This window comes from Aquarana catesbeiana, linkage group LG03 (genome assembly GCF_042186555.1).
Source record: "Aquarana catesbeiana isolate 2022-GZ linkage group LG03, ASM4218655v1, whole genome shotgun sequence".
Lineage (NCBI taxonomy): Eukaryota > Metazoa > Chordata > Amphibia > Anura > Ranidae > Aquarana > Aquarana catesbeiana.
In genome coordinates, this window is record NC_133326.1 from 595,325,870 (window position 1) to 595,351,109 (window position 25,240).

A 25,240-nucleotide genomic window follows, 5' to 3' on the forward strand; every position below is an offset into this window, starting at 1 on the left:
CTCTCCATCACTCTTAGCTGCCCTGCTCCAATCTATTTAAAATAATAATAAAAAAAAACGGCAAGCCATTTTTAACACGTCTGCTGTCTTATAAACTCAGTAGCACCTCTTAAAGGAGTGGAGACCAAATTTTCAGCACTGCAGTCCAGGCCTGTCACAAGCTGGTCTTGTTGGTGTCCCTGGTCCTGACACTCTTACACCATCACTGGAGTCTTCAGGATTCCACTAATAGAAAGACAGTCTGAAGTGCCTATGTCACAATGGAGCCTTGCGGGCACCCAAAGAAAGACCCTGAAATTCATAAGAAAGAAGACTGGTGACCTAGAACATCAAACAACTATTATGTTTATTTTTTCTTAATCTACTGGGTTGATTAGGTGGGGGGGGTGAAGTTTAGGGGGTCCCTTACAGAAGTTCAGCTATAAAACTTAACTCTGTGTTCTGTCTCTAGCAGGATAATCATTATGTTGTTTTGCCTGCAATATCAGATTTGATCAGTGGTGAATTTACTGTTTTTGCAGAAACAAGAAACGGTTCACCTTTAACAAAAGTTCCCATCATTTTTTAGTCTAAGAAAGAGAAACAAGTGCATTCTGGGAACTCAGACTCCATCTCAGAGACTGAAAGAAGGAACTACCTATCAGAGCACACGTTGGATAAAACTTGCATCCCCTAAACACAGCTTCGCTGGGGAGAATTACTTGTCGCCATCTACAGCCTAGCTTATTCATTGTATTTCTGTATATTTCATGTACTGATTATATGTATCTGCGTTTTTTCTCAATAGTTTTGCCGACCCTGTTTTGTTAATAAAGTTTCAAAATGACGCTCAGTCTGGCTTATTGCAGAATAGGAGGGTTTAGCTACATGTCGATCTACACACAGGGAAACACGTAGCGGGGCAGAACACTCAGCTTTTTAAAATGGTACAGAGAGATCATTTTTTTTTTTTTTTTTTCTTGTCAAAAGAAGTTTATTGAGTATACAATGTTATAAAGATACATAAAGTAAGTTTACAAGGATCTATAAAGTAAGCTCATTGTTTTACAGTAGGGTTTATATAGGTAAATATCATGAAATTTCAAATATTAAACATTGGGTTCACGTAAACCTAAATTAAAGATATATATCATTTCCTTAGTTACTTTTGTAGGTATTTAAATGATTTATACCTACTATACATATTGTTTACAAGTAGAGTGTATATAGGTCAAATAAATTCTGATAATGAGCTTTAATCGTAAGGTGGAGAAAAGGAAAGAGAAAGAAGAAAAAGGGTTGAAAGGTAGAGGTATGGTCCACAAGGTTGTCCCGCTTGTCACTTTATTATTCTTTTTAGTTCTCTTTGAAGCCTTAGAATGGGTGTCTCTGTAAGTCATTTAATCTGTTACCATGGCAACAGGACAGAGTCATTGAAATTTGACAGGAACTGTTGTTTTATCCAAGGATGCCAAAGTTTTTCAAATTTTGGAATTTGATTTTGATCGATGGCTACCATCTTAGCATGGGACATTGTATTATTCATTCTGTGAATTGTTTCTGCTAGTACCAATGTAGGAGATTTCCATGCCTTGGCCACTGTTTGTTTTGCAGCCGTTATTAGTTGGATCATAAGTTTGAATTGAGAGAGTGTTAACCATTCCGGTTTTAGATTAAGTAAAGTTAAATATGGATCTGGTTGTATTATTTTTTTAAATATTTTAGATGCAATCACGAAGACTTCCTTCCAGAAGGTTTGGATTACTGGGCACGTCCACCATATGTGTAAATATGTGCCTATTTCTGGGCATCCTCGAAAACAAAGAGCTGAGGTATTAGGTGAATATTTTGCCACTCTAGCGGGTACAAGGTACCAGCGAGTTAAGACTTTATAATTTGTCTCCAATGCCAAGATGTTGGGTGAAGATGACTTAGATGTGAGCCATATATTAGACCAGTCCGTGTCTTCTAAAGTTCGTCCCAGGTCCTCCTCCCACCTCTGAACGCAAGAGGGTCTATTAAGATTTGCTACTCCATATAATTGATTATAAAGTGATGAAATTGTACCTTTAGAAAATGGATCTTTTGTACAGATTGATTCAAAAATGGATAATTGGGATAATGGTGTATCCCCCTTTAGGAATGGTGTATAGAAATTTTTGATTTGGAGATATCTAAATATCTCAGAGTTTGGTAGATCATATTTTGAGAGATCATTTTTGATCCAATCCTTTTGCACCAAAAACCTTAAATTTTTATCTCACCCAACCAACATAACTTTTTTCCACATGTCTGGTTGTAGACAGAGCTTGGTATGAACATTCTGGGATATATATTCATAGTTGTAATGTCACTAATCTCTATGCTTTGGGATCAGTGTAGAGAGGACACATGTTTATGTAAAAGAAATATGTAAAAAAAGATATTCATTAAAAATAAAAATGTTAAAGAAAATTAGATTAGCAGATCTGAAAGTTGGATCAGGGAATAAATCGGTGAACTTCAATCAAAGTGGATATTTCAATATTCGCTCTACTCTATTAATTGACTAATTCAACAGACTGTAAATTAATTTGCAAGTATGTCAGGACTCCAAGCCATGTGTCACCATCTGTATATCCTTCATTTTACAACAGCTATTATCACTCATGAGCATCAGATCACTTCTGTAGACCTTTGCTGTGTCAATATGGAATTCTTAGATTTTGTGCATATATCATGCCTGACAATGAAAATCTAATGTGCATTTAAATATTGCATTGTTAAATATTTCATTTATACGTGGTATTACTTAAAATGTATGTAAACCTTAACAATGAACTTCTCTTATTTTCACATTTTTGGTCTGTTAAAGCACAACTCCAGGCAAATAAAAATTTCCTTTGCAGTGGGGCTGTGACCACACTGTCAGGGTCAATGGATAGTTAACCAATTGCCCTCCAGAAGATTTACCCCCCTTCAGGCCATTTTTTGCGATATGGCACTGCTTGATCACCTCTGCTGTTTTTATTTTTTGCGCTATAAACAAAAAAAGACAGACAATTTTGAAAAAACAACAATATTTTTACTTTCTGCTATAAAACACATCCAATAAAAAAATGGAAAAAATCTAATTGCTTCATCAATATAGACCAATATGTATTTAGCTCCATATTTCTGGTAAAACAATCCCAATAAGTGTATATTGATTGGTTTGTGCAAAAGTTATAGTGTCTACAAACTATGGGATATTTTTATTTATTTATTTTAATTTTTTTACTAGTAATGATGGAGATCAGCGACTTATAGCGGGCCTGTAATATTGCAGGGGACAAATCAGGCACTAACTGACACTTTTTGGGGACCCATGACACTAATACAGTGATCGGTGCTAAAAAATATGCACTGTCCCTGTAATGACACTGGCTGGGAAGAGGTTAACATCAGGGGCGATCAAATGGTTAACTGTGTGCCTAGCTGGTGTTTTTTTACTGTGGGGGATGTGCTTGTACTAGGGAAAGGCATGGATCAGTGCCCCTGCTTTGCAGAGACACAGGATCCATGCCTGCTGCACTGACAGAACGGTGTTCTGCCTTGTTTATGTAGCAGTGCCCCGTGGGGTCGCTGAGTGTAGTAGTTCCACCCATCACCCTGCTCAGCCAGGCAATCACTTCCAGTCACACTTTACTAGACAATGAACAGTCCATCAGCTTGTTTTTGTTGTTTATTGAGAGATTTAACTTGGATGGGGAAAAGGGAACATGGAATGCACATATAAATTCATTCAAACAGATGAAAAAGATAGTTGGAATCTGTACTTGCAGTCTCTAAAGCTCCCTACTCCTCCAGCGCATAATTGATGAATCAATGCTGCTTTCTCTACTGCAATGCTTGATTCCTGACACAGCTAGCATATGGTTAGGCCCCATTCTGAATATGCCCTAACAGTTCAAGATTAGCCATTTGCTGGCAGGGGTCTGCAGTCTCCTGGTGTAGCAACCAATAGCAATGAAAAGAGTACTTTCTGTGCTAGCTGTAACTTGGTGGACTACTGGTCCCCATACCTCCCTAAATTTTGAGATGGGAATGAGGGACACCTACTAGCAAATGTATGTAGGCATAGGACATGCCCCCTTAAAGGAGAATTAACCAAAAAAAGTTCCCTAAATCCATAAGTGCTTTTTTTTACCACTACTATTTCTTTATATTGGCTTTTAAAACTTACAAATGCAGCAATTAGAAATTGGATGAAAGGTTTAGCACCGGGAAACACTATTTGAAAGATAAAAAGTGCATTTTATATACAACTATATAGATCAGACCACAATGAGGGACAAATGAAGAGGAAAGAGTGACAGAGGGACATTGCTCCAAATCAGGGACATTCCCTCGAAATCAGGGACAGTTGGGAGCTATGCTGGTCCCAGTCAGTCCTGTGCAAGCCCTGCCAACCCTCCTGGCTGCAGCAGCTTGTCTCTAAACCAAGCAACATCAGAGTCTCTCCCTCTGGCTCTACATCCACTCCTGGCATGTCTCTCCCAGATCTTCTGACTGTGCCTGTCACTCACTGACCCCGGATGGATCCCTCCTGATGATTTGCCAGGCAATGTTCCCCGCTGTCCTCCTGCTTCTGTTCAGGACACCTCTCATTTGGGTTGTATGGAGAGGTTCCTTCCCAGCTCCTGAGCTCCAGGCCCAAGGTCACCCCTCCAAATAGGGGGGTCTCTCAAAGGCCACAACAGCCTAACACTTCATCGCTCATTTCCTCAACTTGAAAACTCCTCCCCCAGCAGGCTGACCCTGGGTATATATAGGAGGCCTGCCCCCTGCCAATCCTAGTTGGGGATTGGTCAGGGCTCCCAGATACACCCCATGCCACTCCAATCCTCTCTTCCCACCTTTTTTCCAGACCCTTCCAGAAACCAATGGGAGGTGCCTGAGAGATGAAGCCACATGTCAGTCACCAGCTGCTACTTTAAACCACTCCCAGCCCCCAGATCAAAACAAACAGGCCTAGCTTTTAGCTAGACCTGCCTAAATTTACCTGCACTGGCTGAAACAAAAAAAACTACTTCTAGCAACCTACCTACCTAAGGTAGAGGGTGCTACACTTACATAGGCAGATTGCCGTTCTCCCACTGTACCGAAGGATTGGTGGGTGGCAGTAGACATTGAGTCCACGGTACCTGCCGATCAGCTCCCACTGTGTATAATAATAGTGGGAACGGGCCACCGGTGGCGCATGTGTGCTCCAGACCCGGAAATGTCAGATCATGTACTAAGTACATGATCCGGTACAGCAGTGCCACTTTCCCACCGTATATCTAAGTTATACAGTCGGCAAGTGGTTAAGGGAAACAATAAAAGGGAATTTACTTACACAATCTTACGCTCCTCCCTGCATTTAGACTGGTCTCTGTAGCTTCTGCACCCCCACATTCAACTAGGCTAGGGTCCTGAAATCATCAAGACCAGAGCAGGGTCCATAGCCTTGGTCTGGATGTGAGGGGTTCCAAGGGATTGTCCACCACCAGATGGGGGGGTCCCCTGCTAGGGAATGTAAATCAAGTAAATAAAACTGTTTCTCCTCTCTCCTAGACAAAACTAGCAATTAATCGTGGCAGAGTAGGCACAGCCCCACTACAGGGGATAATTGTTTCATATGCCCAGAACTGGACTTTAAATATACAATTCAAAGTGTTTTATTGTTGTAGCTGAGTGCTGCCGATCCCCCCCCCCCCCCCCTGCACCGCTAGGAGCTGTCCACAGCCAGGGAACATTGCATTTATGTGTGTGACAAGAGAAGGACCCTGCAGCTGTATGAGGCACTCACATCCCCCCTTTGCTACCTGGATTTGTGTGAGAGTGGGCTCTGAAATCATTCCCGCTTTCCTCTCCCCCGCCCCTTGACAGTGCAGGATTGTGTCCAAGAAGATGCCACAAAGGACATTGGGACTTGTAGTTTCTTGGAGGGCTGAGTTCAACACAAGTAAATGAGGGACAGATAGAGTCTAAACTACAAGAGCCAGGATGGCTGCACACAGAGGAGGAGAAACAGGGGCTGCTTTCTCAGGCAAAAGGGACACAATGGGGGGGTCTTTTTGTAAAGGGGGACACTGTGCTGAGACAACCTGCTGCAGCCGCACCATAAAGAGAGAGTCACACAGAGGGGACTTGCTGTCTGATCCTGTCTGTATACTTCAGAGGAAAACCAGACCTGCTGCTGAAGATGCCAGCGCTTGCCAGAGACTGAGCCACATATGTGGACCAGAGCTGAGGGAGACTGAGCGTGTGGCACCTGATGGCTGGAACTGTTGGCCACCAAGCACGTGCAATTGGACCTGTCATCTGCCGGAAGTGGTGAGAGGAGATACAACACTTAATGCCTTACTACACATAGACATAGATACACATCCACATAGACTGCTTGTTGCGCTGAAGCCTTTTAACTATACACATTCTTAAAGAGACAGATCTATGCACACTATTCACAGAAGGGCCCCACAGCAAGCTGACTATCACTAACAATAAGGCATCAGGTACTTTGTATTCACATTCTAGGGGTACACCATTTAGGTACAACTATATATAACTATATCTGGGGTGTCACTATAGAGTGCACTCAAGAACATTATTATTGAGCTAATTGGATCTGACTTAGCTCATTAATAGATGTCTCAGTTAAAACTTGGACCAACATGGCTGCAGTTTAATTATCTTCTTCTGTTATAGGCCAGCGTTCACTCTGCATAGTTCTGTGACTTTAAAGTGTTGAATTTGTTTGATGCTAAGCCTGATACTGTTTACCTGCTTTGACATAATTTATGTAACCTACCATCTGATAGTCCATGGCCTAATTTCTGTGCATTATCATATTGTGATGACTTACTATTGCTTGAAGCATAACTCCACTTTTGTTGAAAAGAAACACCCCCCCCCCTGTACATTGCAAGGATTATAGCAACCTTTGTTGCAGATTCCTACTTTTTGTTATTCAGAAGAAATCCATGTGTGTTTGTCTGTGCCTCTGTTTTGAGTGGGTCTAATGGGAGTGGTTTCATAATTACCATTCAGCTGTGGCAGCTGAAGAGCACTAAATCTGCTGGGCCTGCATCCCTTTAGATGTGTTCCTATTGGAAATATCTCACCAAAAATGACATTTTTGTTGCAAGGGATGCCTGAAATCTGATTTGTATCTTAGCCAGACTTCTGGGAAAATTGGTGAGCCAATCACACAAGCAGGAAATTATGTTTCTTGGGAGTGGTCAGTACACATTTTTATTACAGAACAACTTCATGTAGCCATATTGCATTGCATTTATAGATAATTATAGCAGCTGCAGATTAAAAAGGAAAGATAATTTTTAATAACATTCAATTACAATATGACTTTTATCGCAATCATACACGTTATAATATTTTTTCATTACTTACTATTTTTTTCCCCACGAAAGTGGAGTTACCCTTTAAGTTAAGTGTCAGTGGGGACCAATTGGTTTTAAGAGTTGTGGCAGAACAGAGGACCCATCATCAGCAGTGACTCCTGGAGGGGTAAGCACTACATTGTATCTGTTCAGTAATTGCAAAAAACCCCACTTGCTGAGCATGTCTAAAACTCAGGACTGACTTTTGTCTTGTACACAATTGCAGTATTACTTTGACAAGAGTAATTAGCCCTCTTAGTTCTTATCTTGGAACTACAGGATAGCTAGACTTTATTTTGTAAAGATGGGAGAGTAGGAGGATCTGAGTGCTTTAAGCAAAAGAATACCTAGCAGGGCTGACACCACTAGTCTACAAAATTGCTTCGTGTTGTGAGTCCACAGCAGAAGTTGAGTGCAATTCTGGCAGGTCAACTGATAATTTGCTGTACTTGCCAGTTGTTTAAAGCAATAAAACTTAGAAATGTACTTACTGCATATTTTTTTTTTTGGTAATTATTATTTTGCCCTAATGTAACTCAAAATCTTTTGCTTTTATTGAAAAGCAAACCTGAGTCATTAAACCGGTTTTCAAAAGGCTTTTTATGTGCTACTTTCTGTTTGGATTGACAGGGTAAGATTTAGAATATCTGAGTTTTTTTTCTGATGTCTGCATCCTTGTAGCTGAGATTTCCTCCTCACATTCTGTACTAGTGAGGGGTGTCACTGGACAGGAAGTGCAGAAAGTTCTTCCCTATAAGGTACTACAACAGAAAAAAAAAAGAAAAAACACTTGGAATCTATCCTTCCTACTCAAAAATATAATAAAAAAGCTTGACTAGGATCTAAATAAAATCTGTACTGAGAGAATTATGTTAGCTTTCTCTAAGATTACTATTTGCCTTGCTCTCTGGCTTCAGTATATGCAGAACCACTGATCCCAAATAAGTATGCCATATCCCCTGCTAATGCAGGATAACTCCTGCAAAGCAGTTTCAGATCAGTGATTTACAAACCATCAAAGTCAGAAGATACCTACGATAGCCCAAAAATTCTGGCAATTCTGAAGCCCTAACTTTACCACTGGCCAGTAGGCTCTCAAAATGCAGTCTGGTGACTAATTATTATCCAAGCAGATGCCCCAAAAATACCAGGCCAATTCTCCTTGTGGAAGCAAAGTTGTCATGCTCCCAAGCAACCAGCAGCAAAGTCAGTATAAACCCAGGTGACCAAGAGGTCTCTCATCACCAATGTTCTTTGGTGTCCATTCCCCAGAGGTAAGGTGGGTTGTCCACACATGGACTTCCCCTCTCAAATTTGTGTCAAATGGGTCCTCGGGCTTCTTGCTCTCTGGAACCCAGAGTCTTCAGCCCTGATAGGCTCCCTGGAGTTTCCATTTCCTGTCTGGCAGCACATTCTCTCCTACTCTGCAGCCACTTTGCTTTCTGCAGCTCAGCACAGTCCACATGCCTTTCTTTGCAGCCTCATCCTCCACAGCTCTGAAAACATCTCACAGCAGCGCCACAGTGCCCAATGGCTCAGTTATCTCCTCTGCACAGCACAGCTCACCCACACACCAGTATCTCATATGGTACACCTTCCTGATATGAAGTGCATCCCCAGTGGCAAATCCAGTGAATGAGGGTAAAAGTTCAGCCTGAAAAAGTCAGCTAATCCCAGTCTTGTTTCCCTTTGATCTCCAACAAAATGGATATCACCCCTAAAATACAGAGGACACTTCCTCATCTCTGCTTACTTTAGTGGACAGGGTTAAAGTCTGAGGTTGCTGAGGCCAACCAGGTTCCTTCTCCTTCTCTCTTGGCTATCAATCAAAAGCCAGGGACAGAGAAGTAATTGATGATGCCCAGGCTGTGCACCTCTGAGTTAAAGGTTACTTGCTGTGCTAATCTTGAACAATACAACAAGATGAATTTGCCTTTTCATTTATTTATTCAACAAGAAACATCAATAGATGTAATGGTGTACTGCGGACAAAGTAAGAACATCCTTGGCCTCAGAAGCTGCTTTTGCTCCCATTAGCAGAAATTACAACTTTTGTGCATTTGCATAACTACTCATTGGTTTTCAATGTTGATTCTGTGAAAAATTTGATCATTCCTTTTAGTCTGTGGATTGCCTGGCATGAGCTGACTGTTTCTAATCCCTAGACCTGGGGCTGTCCCTAGAAGATAGGAAAATGTTCCAGCAGTGGTGGCCTGGGAAGAAACACCAAGGCTTAGTTGAAATATGACCCTGGTATGAGTACTGTAAATTGTACTCTTCAGCTCAAGAGTGTACATTTCCTATCTCCAGGGGCCAGAAAACATCCGTTAATAGTCAGCACTCTCCCCCCATTCCTTTGACTGATACTGATCCTGACTAGTATTGCACTAGGCAGAGATAAACCATGCCATTTGTAATGTCTGTACTAGCATGGTCCCTATCCATCAGACACCAACTGTCTACAAGTAAAACCTCTCTTGTGAAGTGACAGAAAGGTGCACAACAAATTGCACTATCCCTCAGGTATGCTGCAGGAGCATGTAGGCTGTTGCTGGATCTGAGGCAGAGTAATGACCACTAGCAGTATCATCAGTGCTGCATTACTGTAGTAACATGGCTTGATGTATGCTTCTGTGCTTGTCATCTTACTACTGAATACCTTCAGTCTGGGAATATATGCTCTGTTGTGTGGGATGCCATGCTTACAACAAACATGGCAGCATAGGCATGATAGGCTGGGGTAGGCACTAGGGATGAGCCGAACACCCCCTGTTTGGTTCGCACCAGAACACGCAAACACCGTTAAAGTCTATGGGACACGAACATTAATAATCAAAAGTGCTAATTTTAAAGGCTTATATGCAAGTTATTGTCATAAAAAGTGTTTGAGGACCTGGGTCCTGCCCCAGGGGATATGTATCAATGCAAAAAAGTTTTAAAAACGGACGTTTTTTCAGGAGCAGTGATTTTAATAATGCTTAAAGTGAAACAATACAAGTGTAATATTCCTTTAAATTTTGTACCTGGGGGTGTCTATAGTATGCCTGTAAAAGGGGGCATGTTTCCTGTGTTTAGAACAGTCTGACAGCAAAATGACATTTCAAAGGAAAAAAAGTCATTTAAAACTACTCGTGGCTATTAATGAATTTGCCGGTCCGACAATACACATAAAAGTTCATTGCTAAAAACGGCATGGGATTTCCCCACAGGGGAACCCCAAACCAAAATTTAAAAAAAAAATGGCGTGGGGGGTCCCCCTAAATTCCATACCAGGCCCTTCAGGTCTGATATGGATATTAAGGGGAACCCCGGCCAAAATTAAAAAAAAAATGGTGTGGGGTCCCCCTAAATTCCATACCAGGCCCTTCAGGTCTGGTATGGATTTTAAGGGGAACCCCGTGCCATTTTTTTTTTTTAAATGGCGTGGGGTCCCCCCAAAAATCCATACCAGACCCTTATCAGAGCATGCAATCTGGCAGGCCGCAGGAAAAGAGGGGGGGACGAGAGAGGACAAGGCCACATGCCCTCAACATTGGGAGGGTGCTTTGGGGTAGCCCCCCAAAGCATCTTGTCCCCATGTTGATGGGGACAAGGGCCTCATCCCCACAACCCTTGTCCGGTGGCTGTGGGGGTCTGCGGGCGGGGGGGCTTATCGGAATCTGGAAGCCCCCTTTAACAAGGGGACCCCCAGATCCCGGCCCTCCCCCCTGTGTGAAATTTCACAAAAAAGTGTCAAAAATGTTAAAAATGACAAGAGACAGTTTTTGACAATTCCTTTATTTAAATGCTTCTTCTTTCCATCTTATTTCTTTTATCTTCTTTCTTCTATCATCTTTCTTCTATCTTCCTTCGGTTTCTTCCTCCATCTTCTTCTTCTTCTGGTTCTTCCTCCAGTGTTCTCGTCCAGCATCTTCCTCTGCGGCGTCTTCTTCCCTTCTTCTTCTCGGGCTGCTCCGCATCCACCATGATGGGAGGCTCCCATTGTGTGACGCTTCTTGTCTTCTGACGGTTCTTAAATAATGGAGGGCGGGGCCACCTGGTGACCCCGCCCCCTCTAACGTCACGGGGAACGCCATAGCGAAGTCCCTGTCAAGCCCAAGAAGAAGAAGGGAAGAAGACGCCGTGGAGGAAGATGCCGGATGAGAACACCGGAGGAAGAACCAGAAGAAGAAGAACATGGAGGAAGAAACCGAAGGAAGATAGAGGAAAGAAGATAGAAGAAAGAAGAAAGAAGATGGAAAGAAGAGGCATTTAAATAAAGGAATTGTCAAAAACTGTCTCTTGTCATTTTTAACATTTTTGACACTTTTTTTGTGAAATGGTAGGCCCTTACCATTTCACACAGGGGGGAGGGCCGGGATCTGGGGGTCCCCTTGTTAAAGGGGGCTTACAGATTCCGATAAGCCCCCCGCCCGCAGACCCCCACAACCACTGGGCAAGGGTTGTGGGGATGAGGCCCTTGTCCCCATCAACATGGGGACAAGGTGCTTTGGGGGTTAACCCAAAGCACCCTCCCAATGTTGAGGGCATGTGGCCTGGTACGGTTCAGGAGGGGGGGCGCTCTCTCTTCCCCCCCTCTTTTCCTGCAGCCTGTCAGGTTGCGTGCTTGGATAAGGGTCTGGTATGGATTTTTGGGGGGACCCCACACCATTTTTTTAAATTATGGCGCGGGGTTCCCCTTAAAATCCATACTAGACCTGAAGGGTCTGGTATAGATTTTGAGCGGGACCCCACGCCATTTAAAAAAAAAAATTTGGCCGGGGTTCCCCTTAATATCCATACCAGACCTGAAGGACCTGGTATGGAATTTAGGGGGAACCCCTACGTCATTTTTTTTTTTTTTTTTGCTTCGGAGTTCCCCTGTGGGGAATTCCCATGCTGTTTTTATCAATGAAGTTTTATGTGTATTGTCGGACCGACAATTCTTTATTAGCCGCGTGTAGTTTTAAATGACTTTTTTTCCTTTGAAATGTCATTTTGCTGTCAGACTGTTCTAAACACAGGAAACATGCCCCCTTTACAGGCATACTATAGACATCCCCCAGGTACGAAATTCAAAGAAACATTACACTTGTATTGTTTCACTTTAAGCATTATAAAAATCACTGCTCCCGAAAAAACGGCCGTTTTTACAACTTTTTTTTGCATTGATCCATGTCCCCTGGGGCAGGACCCGGGTCCCCAAACACTTCTTATGACAATAACTTGCATATAAGCCTTTAAAATTAGCACTTTTGATTTCTTCCATACACTTTTAAAGGGTGTTCAGCGGGTTTCGAATTTGCCGCAAACACTCCAAATTGTTCGCTGTTTGTCGAACTGGCAAACAGCCGATGTTCGAGTCGAACATGAGTTCGACTCGGACTCGAAGCTCATCCCTGGTAGGCACTAATATTTGACCTTCACTGGAGCTCAGAGCTGTATTAGGAACAGAAGAACACATATAGGGGAGTAAAACGATGCATGGAGACTCCATTGTTGTTCAAATTTTCCTTATCACCTTCCAATGCTAAATCACTTGATTTACTAAAAATAGAGAGTGAAAATCTGGTGCAGCTGTGCATAGAACCAATCATCCTCCAAGTCTTTTGTCAAAATGTAATTGAATAAGCTGAAGTTAGAAGCTGATTGGCTACCATGCACAGCTACACCAGATTTTGCACTATCCAGATTTAGGAAATCAACCCTTTACTGTTAACATACAGTTTTGACCCACTTTCTTTTACAAATATTCTAACTGAATATTCAAACTCCCAAATTTACAGAAAGAGTAGAAAAGAAACAGAATAATATATTTCTATGCAATATTTTATATTTACAATGATAAAAAAAATAAACATACACATATATATCTATATACACTGAGCAAAATTATAAATGCAACACTTCTGTGTTTGCGCCTATTTATCATGAGCTGAAGGCACAGATCTACAACTTTTTCTATGTACACAAAAGGCCCATTTCTCTCAAATATTGTTCACAAATCTGTCTAAATCTGTGAGCACTTCTCCTTTGCCACGATAATCCATCCAACTCACAGGTGTGGCATATCAAGATGCTGATTAGACAGCATGATTATTGCACAGGTGTGCCTTAGGCTGGCCACAATAAAAGGCCACTCTAAAATGTGCAGTTTTACTGTATTTGGGGGGTTGGGGGTAGGGGGTCCAAAAACCAGTCAGTATCTGGTGTGACCACCATTTGCCTCATGCAGTGCAGCACATCTCCTTCGCATAGATTAGATCAGGTTGTTGATTGTGGCCTGTGTAATGTTGGTCCATTCCTCTTCAATGGCTGTGCGAAGTTGCTGGATATTAGCAGGAACTGGAACACGCTGTCGTATACGCCGATCCAGAGCATCCCAAACATGCTCAATGGCCTTTTATTGTGGCCAGCCTAAAGCACACCTGTGCAATAATCATGCTATCTAATCAGCAACTTGATATGCCACACCTGTGAGGTGGATGGATTATCTCAGCAAAGGAGAAGTGCTCAATAACACAGATTTAGATAGATTTGTGAACAATATTTGAAAGAAATAGGTCTTTTGTGTGCATAGAAAAAAAGAAAAAGTCGTAGATCTTTGCGTTCAGCTCATGATAAATAGAGGCAAACACAAAAGTGTTGCGTTTATAATTTTGCTCAGTGTAGATAGATAGATAGATAATGTTACATTTTTATGTTTTAGTACTGACCATTAATAAAGCAGCTACTACGCACTCACTTTATTAAAATAATCTTTTCATAACTGTAGCAAATCTATACAAAGTTATGTTTATGAAGCCCATTTAGTTAAATTGCCACCCAGACAGCAAAGATTTGAATTTTTGTTTTGTGTGTGATCATCCTCTCCTCTCAAATCTGAGCTGAATCAGAACAAATAGAGGCCAATTTACTAAAGGAACTGAGAATCTTAACTCAAGAAATTGTGGAAACATTTACTTAAATTATCTAATCATGTGAAAAGCAAATTTCTGGTTATTTATTTCATCTGCCCATGTTTAGATACTTAGATAACATGAGATGTCATTTGTTTTTCGCATTGGTGGAAGTGAACATTCACACAATTTGTTGAGTGCTCCTTTAGAAAATCAGCCTCAGATAGACCACATAAGCTATCGTATTCTTGTATATTTTTCATATTCTTGTATATTTTTTTCAAACAAAACTTTTCTGTTATTTTCTAAAATATATAAATGAATACAAAATCTTTCCCCATAGTTTCCGTTCTCTCCCTGCAAAGTTATTGTGCATTCTTGATATTTTAATATACTGTACAGCTAAATAGTGAATACTGGCAATTTCATTCTGCTCAACTACATCTTTCTACCATAAAAAGGACAAAAAATATACCCTGGAAAGTATATATACAGTATGTATTTTGCAGACTTCACAGAAATTAATATTTTTAACAACTGACCATGAAAATAAAAAAAATATAGAACAGAAGGAGAAATCTGTTTTGTGTTATCTAAAATTAATTTGCTCTGGAATTTTATGGGAGAGAATCAGGAGCTACTGATTATATTAGGACTCATAAACTATTGCCCTGTGCAAAACTTAATTAAAACCAACAGATCTTGTAGTCATGTGTGCCGAGCTAAACGCTGCTTCGTATTTGGAAATGAATAATACCTTCAGTGCCAAATGCTACAAAGAGGAAAAGGTATAGTACAGCTGTTGTTTTAATAGACTGACAGCATGTGGATCTGGGGTAGCCTGCAACTGAATTTGTAATCTCAGTATGGATAACATCCATTAGAAACTTGGTGCTGGCACAACTAGATTGAGATATTCAGTATAATCCAAAATAATAATCTTTGCATAGCGCCCCTGCATTTGTCATTTATTGACTGCACAGTAAATTTCATTGAAAGTTAAGCTCTAGGCAAACAACCGAAATCCATACATGTGAACTCATTCAGTTCAGTTAGTCCTGTGATCATGCACCTGTGCCACAATGCACAACCAGGAAGATGACTCCACTATGTCCTGGTCCAGCTTCAAAGCCTAGAGCAGAATGGCAGAGGCAGCACGCAGCCACCCACACATATTACTGTCTGTCAGTAAAACATTTTCATAAATTAAAACTCAGCCATACCTTTTGTCTTGCACAATTGTACAGGCTCCTGTTGAGTATTGATATTGATATTCTGGGACATTGAAGAGATATTGACAGAGCCTGCCACCCGATCAAGGGAAAAGGATGCTGCAGACGCAGACCAGCTGTGTTTCACCTAGTATAATGATGGTGACCACCTGCTAACACAAGAAGTTAGTGAGAGGCCGCTGGCCAAATCCACATTACATTTTGACAAAGGAGGGACAGTGTTACCTATGAGTATCAGAACCAGTACCATTATCAGTACGTAGCCTCCCTGGCGGTTTTCCCGAGTGTGGCTCGGGGTTAAAATTCAGTACCATTAGCGGTAACCCCGAGCCACACTCGGGATCGCATTGCAGGATCCTGGGGCGGCGTTACTTACCTTGTCCCCGGGATCCTGCGATGTCACCCGCAGTGTCCGAAGGCTCCGTCCTCCTCAGAAGCCTCTCCGTGCCAGGCTCCGTTCCCTGCGAGCGGCGCGACGCACGGGGCGGAGCCTGGCGGCAAATTAAAAAAAAAAGTAAAAATCATAACACATACAGTACTGTAATCTTACAGATTACAGTACTGTATGAAATTATTTCACATCCCTTTTGTCCCCAGTGCTTTGTCCCATGCCCTGCATGCAGTTTTACATGATATACACTGTTCTTTCTGCCTGGAAACTGGAGATTGTCCATAGCAACCAAAAAGTGTCCCTTTACGTCAAAAGTGGCTTTAGACCAGCTAGAAAACAGCGATAGTAAATTAGAACACTTTCAGAATTGAGCGATAGTGAATTGTGGGGAAATTTATTTTATTACTTTTTTTTTTTTTTTAATTATTTATTTTTATTTATTATATTATAATTTATGTTTTTGTGTTTCAAACTTTATCATACCCGGGATATCTACTAGACTCTTGTTTGGACAGATTTAAGTGTGTTATTGTTAAGATTTACAGACCTACAATATAAAACGCCAAATTTCCATGCAAAATAATTGTACCGCTTTCAGCACCTAAAATCCGAAATAATCATACCGCCAGGGAGGTTAAAGGATCAAGAGCCAGTGCCATCATCAGCCCTTAAAGTGACATTATCCTGAGAGCTCCAACATTATCGTTTTGCCCCAACGAGCTGGCCATCATAAAAGAGTATATTACAGACTGCTGAACTGTTAAGGTGATATAGCTCTCCTCAATTAAAATCACCCAGTATAGGTTTTAGGATGTGTTGATTTCTACACCCCTTTGATCCATTGATTGGTATTTACAGTTTTTCTTTTTACTGTTCACCTGTTTGCAATATACATGTCTTGAATAGTTTAAATATTTGCTGTGTAATTGCTGTTGTTTTATTTTTTGCTACCAGGGTACTGCATATACATCTGCAATAATTATTCCCCACCCAGCCCAGGTGTGCCAGAGTAGTGGTGCTATTTTCAGAGTTGTGGGCACAGGAACAGGGGACCCAATACATCCAGTGGCTTGCACCAATCAAGGCCACACAGTTTGTGCATTGTTTTGCTGTAGTAGTAGTAGTAGTATAAGTACATACCTCCCAAAGTTTTGAAATTGGAGTGAGGGACACCTATTAGAAAAAGTATATAGGCAAAGAAAACACCCCCTGCCCTCTTGGGTGAAAAGTTTAGCACTGGGAAACACTTTTTGAAAGATAAATAGTGTATTTTATATACAACTATATAGATCAGACCAAAATGAGGGACAAATGAGGAGGAAAAAGGGACAGAGGGACTTTGATGCAAACAAGAGACAGTCCCTCGAAATCAGGGACAGTTGGGAGTTATGTAAGTAGTAGTAGCAGTAGAAGAGTATAATGGTAAATGTTCTTTTGGTTTACTTTTTCCTGGCTCTGTACATCTAAGTTGCTATCAGATTAGAGTCATAGTTTGCTCTATTCTTCCAGCTATCACTCTCAGGCTGGCCAGAGACAAGTCATTCTTTTTGTTCAACCAGCGGCTTGGACAAAAGAAAATGGCACAATTCCTCAATCCACACACTCAGTGTGGCTGGCAGAATCCCTTCCACTGAATTGTTGTATTCTGACTAATAATTAACCATACACAATATATACAGCATGGAGAACAGAGAGAAGCAGGGGACACTGAAGGTGCAAGGAGCAGATTTGAAAGGGGAAACTAAAACTGGGGCCAGGAACAAAGGAGAGCAGGTACAAGGTAGCATGATACAGGATACAAGGTACATGGCAGGAGCAAGATTAGGATTACTGGCAGCAGCAAAATCAAGCAAGCAAAAGCAAAACACTAGAGCTGCATTCACACATGATCGTGCTGCAATCGCGACATGCTTGTCGTTGAAAAAAAGGAGCATGACTTTCTTTTGGGTGACAGCGTTGCACGTTGCGACTTTCCGCATGACAATTGCAGCAGAATCGCGACACGATTGGGGTGCCATTAGAAGTAATGGCATTGCAAACACATCCCACGTTTTGCAGCCATTTGAAATCGCAGGGCGGAATCGCGGTGATTCTGCCCGCGAACATGTGTGAATGCAGCCTAATTTACTGCGTAATAGCAGAGGAGGACCTATATGCCTCAGGTGGAGGCTGATTCCTGAAGACTGTTGGCTGCTGAGAGACACCCACTGGTGGACACTGGAACTGCAACTTGTCACTCTGGGAAGCATACTGCAACTAGCAGTTGAACCAGACCCTGACACATTCTTTATTTAAATTTTTTTGAAAAATAATGTTGACAATGAAACAATAATAATACAGCTTATATGCAAGAAGGAACATCATAGAAAGTTCAGATTATTGATTGTATCGTATCACAGAGTGGTCCTGTGGATACAGAAACAGTAACCTGTGCCACGTCCTATAGATTTGGAATAACGAGAGAAAATGGGGCTTGGACTTTTTAGGCACAACCAAACAATTATACAAAAATATCATTTTTATTATAAACACATAAAAATTAATTGAATTACATGATGTCTAAAAATCCACATTAATAAATCAACACATATTGTAAAGTACCACAAAACCATATCATATCTGCGAGGAGACTAGAATATGAATCAAAGTCATTGCATAGTATAAAAGAATCTAAGAGTATGGTTTAATTACAGGGAAACGGCAGAAAGATGTTGATAATAACCATTCGCTGTACATCTTACGTGCTCTTTGCGCTTCTTCAGGAGCGTTTACATTGACTATAAAAAAATGGAAAAAAGAAACATACATAAATAAATATACTACATAATAATGAAAAAAACAAATTAACAACATAATATACATATAATGAGCTAACCCGTCTAAACCCCTAGTGGCCAGACCCAGACATCTAAAATGCAGACAAAGAGAGACAAACCAGAAGACTATGGGGACATGCATAACATAGTAAAATTATGAAAAAAATCTATAAGGGAAGGAGGCAATAGCCCCCTAAAAGCAAAGCAATATGTATGGTATTAACAATATGAGAGTTCGTCTAAGGACACAAGAGGGAGGAAGTAAATATAAAAATGCAGACTATAGGGTCAATGAAAAAGGGAACCAGCATGATCAAAATATATCTAATGCAATTACCAATAATGGAAAATCGACACTGGTAATGAAACAGTATACTTACAGTAATAATTAATGTAGGATACTTTGAAAACATACGATTAAAAACAACAAATAAAAGCATGAACAGAAATGCACACAGCCGCTGAATTGGGGGGTAAATTGGATCGCAGTCGTAACACAAGAAAAGGCAAAGATTACCTAAAAAGGAGCCCAGCATGAAGGTAATTGATTAATACCATGTCATAAACTTTGATTTAATTAGTATCGCAGGGTAAGCATAACTAACAGGGTTATTAGTGAAAGGACTCACCAGGAAGATAAACTGTCCATACAAATGGTTTTTAGATCAAAGAGGGCAGGAGAACCTTGCTGATAGTATATAAATAACTTGATGATAGGACATCTATCCCAAATAGGGTAATAGGAAAATAGTCTCAGTTCAGCCCAATAAGGTCATTAGTTTCAGAAAAGAGCACTGGTGGATCCAAAGGTATATGTTTATGTGTTAGACCTATAAAAGATACAAAGAATATGTAAATGAAAGCATATTGATAGATCCTGGCGAAAATATAGAAAGAATGGGCCAGGAGAACCAAATAAAAAATACCTTAATAAACAGGACCCCTCACAAAACAACTTCTGTAAGGCTGATAGCGGTGATAGCAGCTAGATGGAGCACTGAAACAGCATGCTTTTGAATGCACGCCCCCCCCCCCCGTAGTCAACTAATCGGCAAGCGCCGATGTGACGTCACCTGGACCGGCCGCGAGTAGTCTTTACGTATGCACCTGACGCCAACTGCGCCTGCGTGAAGAGATGGAAAACAAACACCCGGCGAACAGAGGAAGGGTGCTAGAAGTGACGTACATGGACCAGGAGGAGGGAACGCCCCCTCCAGCACCCCCACCATGTGTCACGCCTGAACATATAGGATGCCAGGCGCGATGCTGAGCGGCCACATAGCACTGGAACAAGTCCCAGCTCTGCCAGCAAAATGCAAGAGACAAGACAACAAAAGAGAATAGCGGGTAGCTCATAACAACAAGATAGATAACAATGTAATATATAAAAATGAAGAAATATATATATATACTGGTACATGCAACATCTAGTAAAACATTTAGGTATCCAATATCAATTAAACTGACGGCTAACTAAATGACACTGAAAAGAATCACATAAGTATAGTCTTAGTCAGCGATAGTGTATAGTAATAAAGAATATACAAAAATGATTTTAGAGACAATACAAATTGTCTCATTAGAGGGACATAAGGAAGGGACAGGCATAGAAAGAAACAGTGTAGTGATATACCGTAATTGTAAAATTGCAATGGAGCCAAATAAATGGTTCTATATAGTTATAAGCACATTCTAGAACTTGTCGAAGTTAATGAAAAGGTTTGTATGTCTGAGCTTCATTTATGCTGGGGGCATGAATGGCATTCAGGCGTTCAATCCAAATTGTCTCCCGACGAAGAATCTGTCTGTCCCATTCACCACCTCGTGGGTCTTTGGGGACCACAGCTAAGGCAATGAATGAAACTAAAGAAGCATCAAATTTGTGATATAAGTGGTCAGTGATTTGCCAGAACATTACGCAGTTCTTGATGATGTTGGGAATATCTAGTAATATATTTAACTGTGTGGATTTAACAGTTTTAGTTTTGAAAAGTAAGGACACGAGTGATTGATGCAGTGCTTTATTGTAGGCACTGCATAATAGTGATTTACGGTAACCTCTTGCCTTTAAGCAATCATGAAGTAGATTCGCTTGTGTTTTAAATTTATCAAGGTAAGTGCAATTGCGGTGTAACCGGAAATACTGGGCATAAGGAATACTGCGGATGAGTGCCACTGGGTGGACAAAGTCAGCATGTAGTAATGTATTTCCTGCTGTTTCCTTTCTGAAAAGTGTAGAGGCAAGGCAGCTATAATCGTCTTTAAAGATAGTAAGATCCAAAAATGTAATTTTATGCAAATCACTGGCCACTGTGAATTTTAAATTACACTGGTTCTGGTTCAAGGTATCAATGAAGGTGTTAAGGAGGGATAGAGTGCCCAGGGCGACTCTCTTTTTTTTTCTATATACCGATAAAGATTCATCAGAAAATAAGGTTCGTTCCCACCCCCCAGGTACAGGTTGGCGTAGGCAGGTGCTCAGCAAGTGCCCATAGCCACGCCCTGCAGCTGGATGAAGTGGGACTCCTTAAATCTGAAGCAACTGCTGGTCAAAATTAACCACAAGAGATCCAGAATGAACTCGCAATAGTCTGAGCGGTGATGGTCCTGTTCACGTAGAAAGGTCCCAACTGTCTCGATGCCCTGCTCGTGGGGGATGCTAGAGTACAGTGCCTCAACCTCCAGTGTCACGAGCAGGGCATCGGGAGGGACGACCATGTCCTCAACATTCTTAAGAAGATCAAGCGTATCTCTGGTGTAAGATGGAAGTCCCAAGACATGGGGCATAAGGATAGAGTCAACTAGATGGCTAGCATCTGAAGCGATCTGGCTCATAGTGTCATCAGTAGAGTCATTTTCATCTAGTAACAACATAAGGTCACGGAGGGCTCGAAAGTCCTCCATACTATAGTACTTGACCTGTTCAGATATATGTTTGTCTTGTAGGGAGCGAAGACAATCCCCATCGATTAAAAATTTGTATGTGAGTGCATACCCCGAAATTACTTCAGAAGGTCAAGATCATTGCGAGACAAACTGACTTCCAGTCATTATTCCAGTAGCTCGCATTCTAGACGTCCCCATAATGGTATTACCAGATGTGGTAAATGTGCGTTTTACCCCTGGATTACCACAGGCACTAGATTCATGCTCCCAAATGGCGAACTGTTTGTCCCTGCATTCCATGCAGATTGTGATACTCAAGGCATTGTATATTTGATGGCATGCAAATGCAACGCCTTTTACGTTGGAAAAACAGCCAGACATTTTCGTTCCAGAATTAGGGACCATTTCTATTATTTGGCAAATGGCACTAACTGCCGTTAGTAGACATCTGTCAGGGCTGGCTAAGCCCTTCCTTCTCTGAGCTGGCCGCTCAGCTGTCGGCTAATTGCCAGCTCTCATCTCTCTCCACAGTTAACCAGCTGTTGTGGATCTGCTCATCAGTCTCGCCTACTTAAAGATCTCCAGCTCACTTCATTCCTGCCTTCACCTTGGTCACATCACAAGAAACCATCTCCTGCGTTCCTGTTTAACCGGTTCAATACAGGGCAATTTCACCCCATTCCTTCCCAGGCCAATTTTTAGTTTTCAGCGCTGTCGCACTTTAAACGTCAATTGCGCGGTCGTGCGATGTTGTACCCAAAAAAAATTGACGTCCTTTTTTCCCCACAAATAGAGCTTCCTTTTGGTGGTATTTGATCGCCTCTGCGGTTTTTATTTTTTGCGCTATAAACAAAAGAAGAGCGACAATTTTGAAAAAAACACAATATTTTTTACTTTTTGCTATAATAAATATCCCTATTTTTTTTTTAAAAAACAAATTTTTTCCTCAGTTTCGGCCGATACATATTCTTCTACATACTTTTGGTAAAAAAAATCGCAATAAGCGTATATTGATTGGTTTGCGCAGAAGTTATAGTGTCTACAAAATACGGGATAGATTTATGGCATTTTTAAAAAAAATATATTTATTTATTTTTTTAGCAGCGATCGCGATTTTTTTTCATGACTGCGACATTATGGCGGACACATCGGACACTTTTGACACATTTTTGGGACCATTCACATTTATACAGCGATCAATGCTATAAAATTGCATTGATTACTGTGTAAATGTGACAGGCAGTGAAGGGGTTAACCACTAGGGGGCGGGGAGGGGTTAATATGTTTCCTAGGGAATGATTCTAACTGAAGGGGGAGGGGACGCTCAAGGGGAGGAGACCGATCAGTGTTCCTCCGTTCTGGGAACACAGATCGCTCTCCTCAGAGCTGACAGGCTGTGGATCTGTGTGTTTACACACACAGATCCACATGCCGGCCCGGATAACGGGCAATCGCGGGTGCCCAGCGGACATCGCGGCCGCCTGGCACACGCACCGGGTCCCGAGCAACGCGGCGGGCGCGCGCGCTCCCGGCGGCGCGTGCGCGCCCCCTAGACGGCCGGGAATCCCAGGACGTCATATGACGTCCACCCAGGATGGGAGATCCCATCTGTGGACGTCATATGACTATGGCTGGGTAGGGAAGTGGTTAAAGACTGGCTTTACTGACATCCCTTCTGGCTCCTTATCCTGCTTGCTGTTCCTCTACTTGGATCCCTGACTTCTGGCCTGGCTGATTACCCGATCTGGTTACTGAACTCTGCCTTGGCTGACTACCCAATCCGGTTACTGGACTCTGGCTATGCTTTGACTACGCTTACTCTATTTACCTTTTTAGTTTTATTAATAAACTAGTGTGATTTTACTGTACTTCTGTCTCGGTCTGGTTCATGGTTTCTGACAGTAGGCGAAGGACATGAATTCAGAAGATACAGTCAATCCACTTGTTAATAATATTTAATATTTTTTCCAGATTGGATGAGCAAGATCACCGCATGGATCAGTTTGCCATGGCGTTACAAACGCTCCTGAGTCACACAGCTCACCTGGAATCCCCCACTGTGGCTGCTCCGGTACAACCTGAGTTGCAGGCCATCCCTGCTGCTGCGCCAGTCTCTGTGCAGGCACCCGCCTTAAGTATTACCTCTATATGAGGTATGTCTGGTTCCGCCCCTCTTCCCCAGCGATTTGGGGGTGATCCAGTTCAATGCAGAGGGTTTCTCAACCAAGTTGAGATATACTTTGAGATGCTGTCCCAGGCGTTTCCCATGGACAGAAGCAAAGTAGGGTTCATGATATCTTTGCTTTCTGAGAGAGCCTTGGCCTGGGCTAACCCTCTATGGGAGACGCAAAAAACTGTTGTCGTGAGTTACCCTGAGTTTGTGGCCTCATTTAAAAGGGTATTTGACGTTCCCGCACGCTCTGCTTCTGCTGCCAATTGCCTCATGTCCATCAAACAGAGTACGAGTAACTGTTGCCGACTACGCCATTGAGTTCCGTACTCTGGCAGCAGAGGTTGCTTGGAACAATGAGGCCCTTATGGCTGCTTTTTCTCATGGTCTCTCGGATTCTATCAAGGATGAGATAGCAGCCCGAGATATACCCACTGAGCTGGAGAGCTTGATCTCGTTTGCCATCCTCATTGACTTCAGACTCAGAGAAAGACTTTCTTTTAAGGAGCGCTTGTGGAAGCCTCCTGTATGTTTACCTCCGAGCTTTGCAGCCCCACCCATGCCTCCCTCACCTCCCATGCCTCCTGGTACAGAGTCGGTCAGTGAAGATGAATCCATGCACTTTGGCCTTACGCGGCTCTTGGCCGATGAGAGAGCCTTTAGGAGAAGGGAGAGATTGTGCCTTTATTGTGGCCAGGCTGGTCACTTTTTGAAGTCTTGTCCTACCCGTCCTGGGAACACCCGAACCTTGAGGTCCTGTCATGGACAGACCTTAGGTGGTGTTGTGTTGTCCCCAGTTATCCAGAAGGATAAGCCCCTAATTTTGGTCACCCTTTCTTGGGCTAAGTCGTCTATCGAGATACAGGCTCTAATTGACTCTGGGGCTGCAAGGCCTGTTCATTGATGCTGCCTTTGTATCAAAGCATTTGATTCCACTGCAGCTGCATGACACTCCACTTGCCATTGAGGCTCTTGACGGGAGACCTCTACAGCCTGCCCATGTGACTCATGAGATGGTTCCATTGTCCATGGCCGTAGGGGCTCTTCACCATGAGATAATCCAATTCCAAGTGATTTTCTCTCCTAAGTTTCCACTGGTTATTGGTTATCCTTGGTTACAGAGGCTTTGCATCATGCTAATGATAGGTACAGACTCCATGCTGACCGCAGATGCCTGCCTGCGCCTTCCTACCAGGTTGGGGACAGGGTCTGGCTGTCATCTCGCAACCTTTGACTTAGTGTTCCCTCACTGAAGTTCGCACCTCGGTTTATTGGGCCTTTCCATATCCTTCGCAGGATTAACCCAGTGGCTTACGCGTTGGACCTTCCTCCTAGTATGCATCTCAAATGTGTTTCATGTCTCCTTGAAACCATTGGTCTGCAACCACTTTACCACCTCGGTGCCACGTCCTCACCCTATACAGGTTAAGAACCATGAGGAGTATGAGGTAAAATCCATTGTTGACTCCCGCAGGTTCCGTGGGC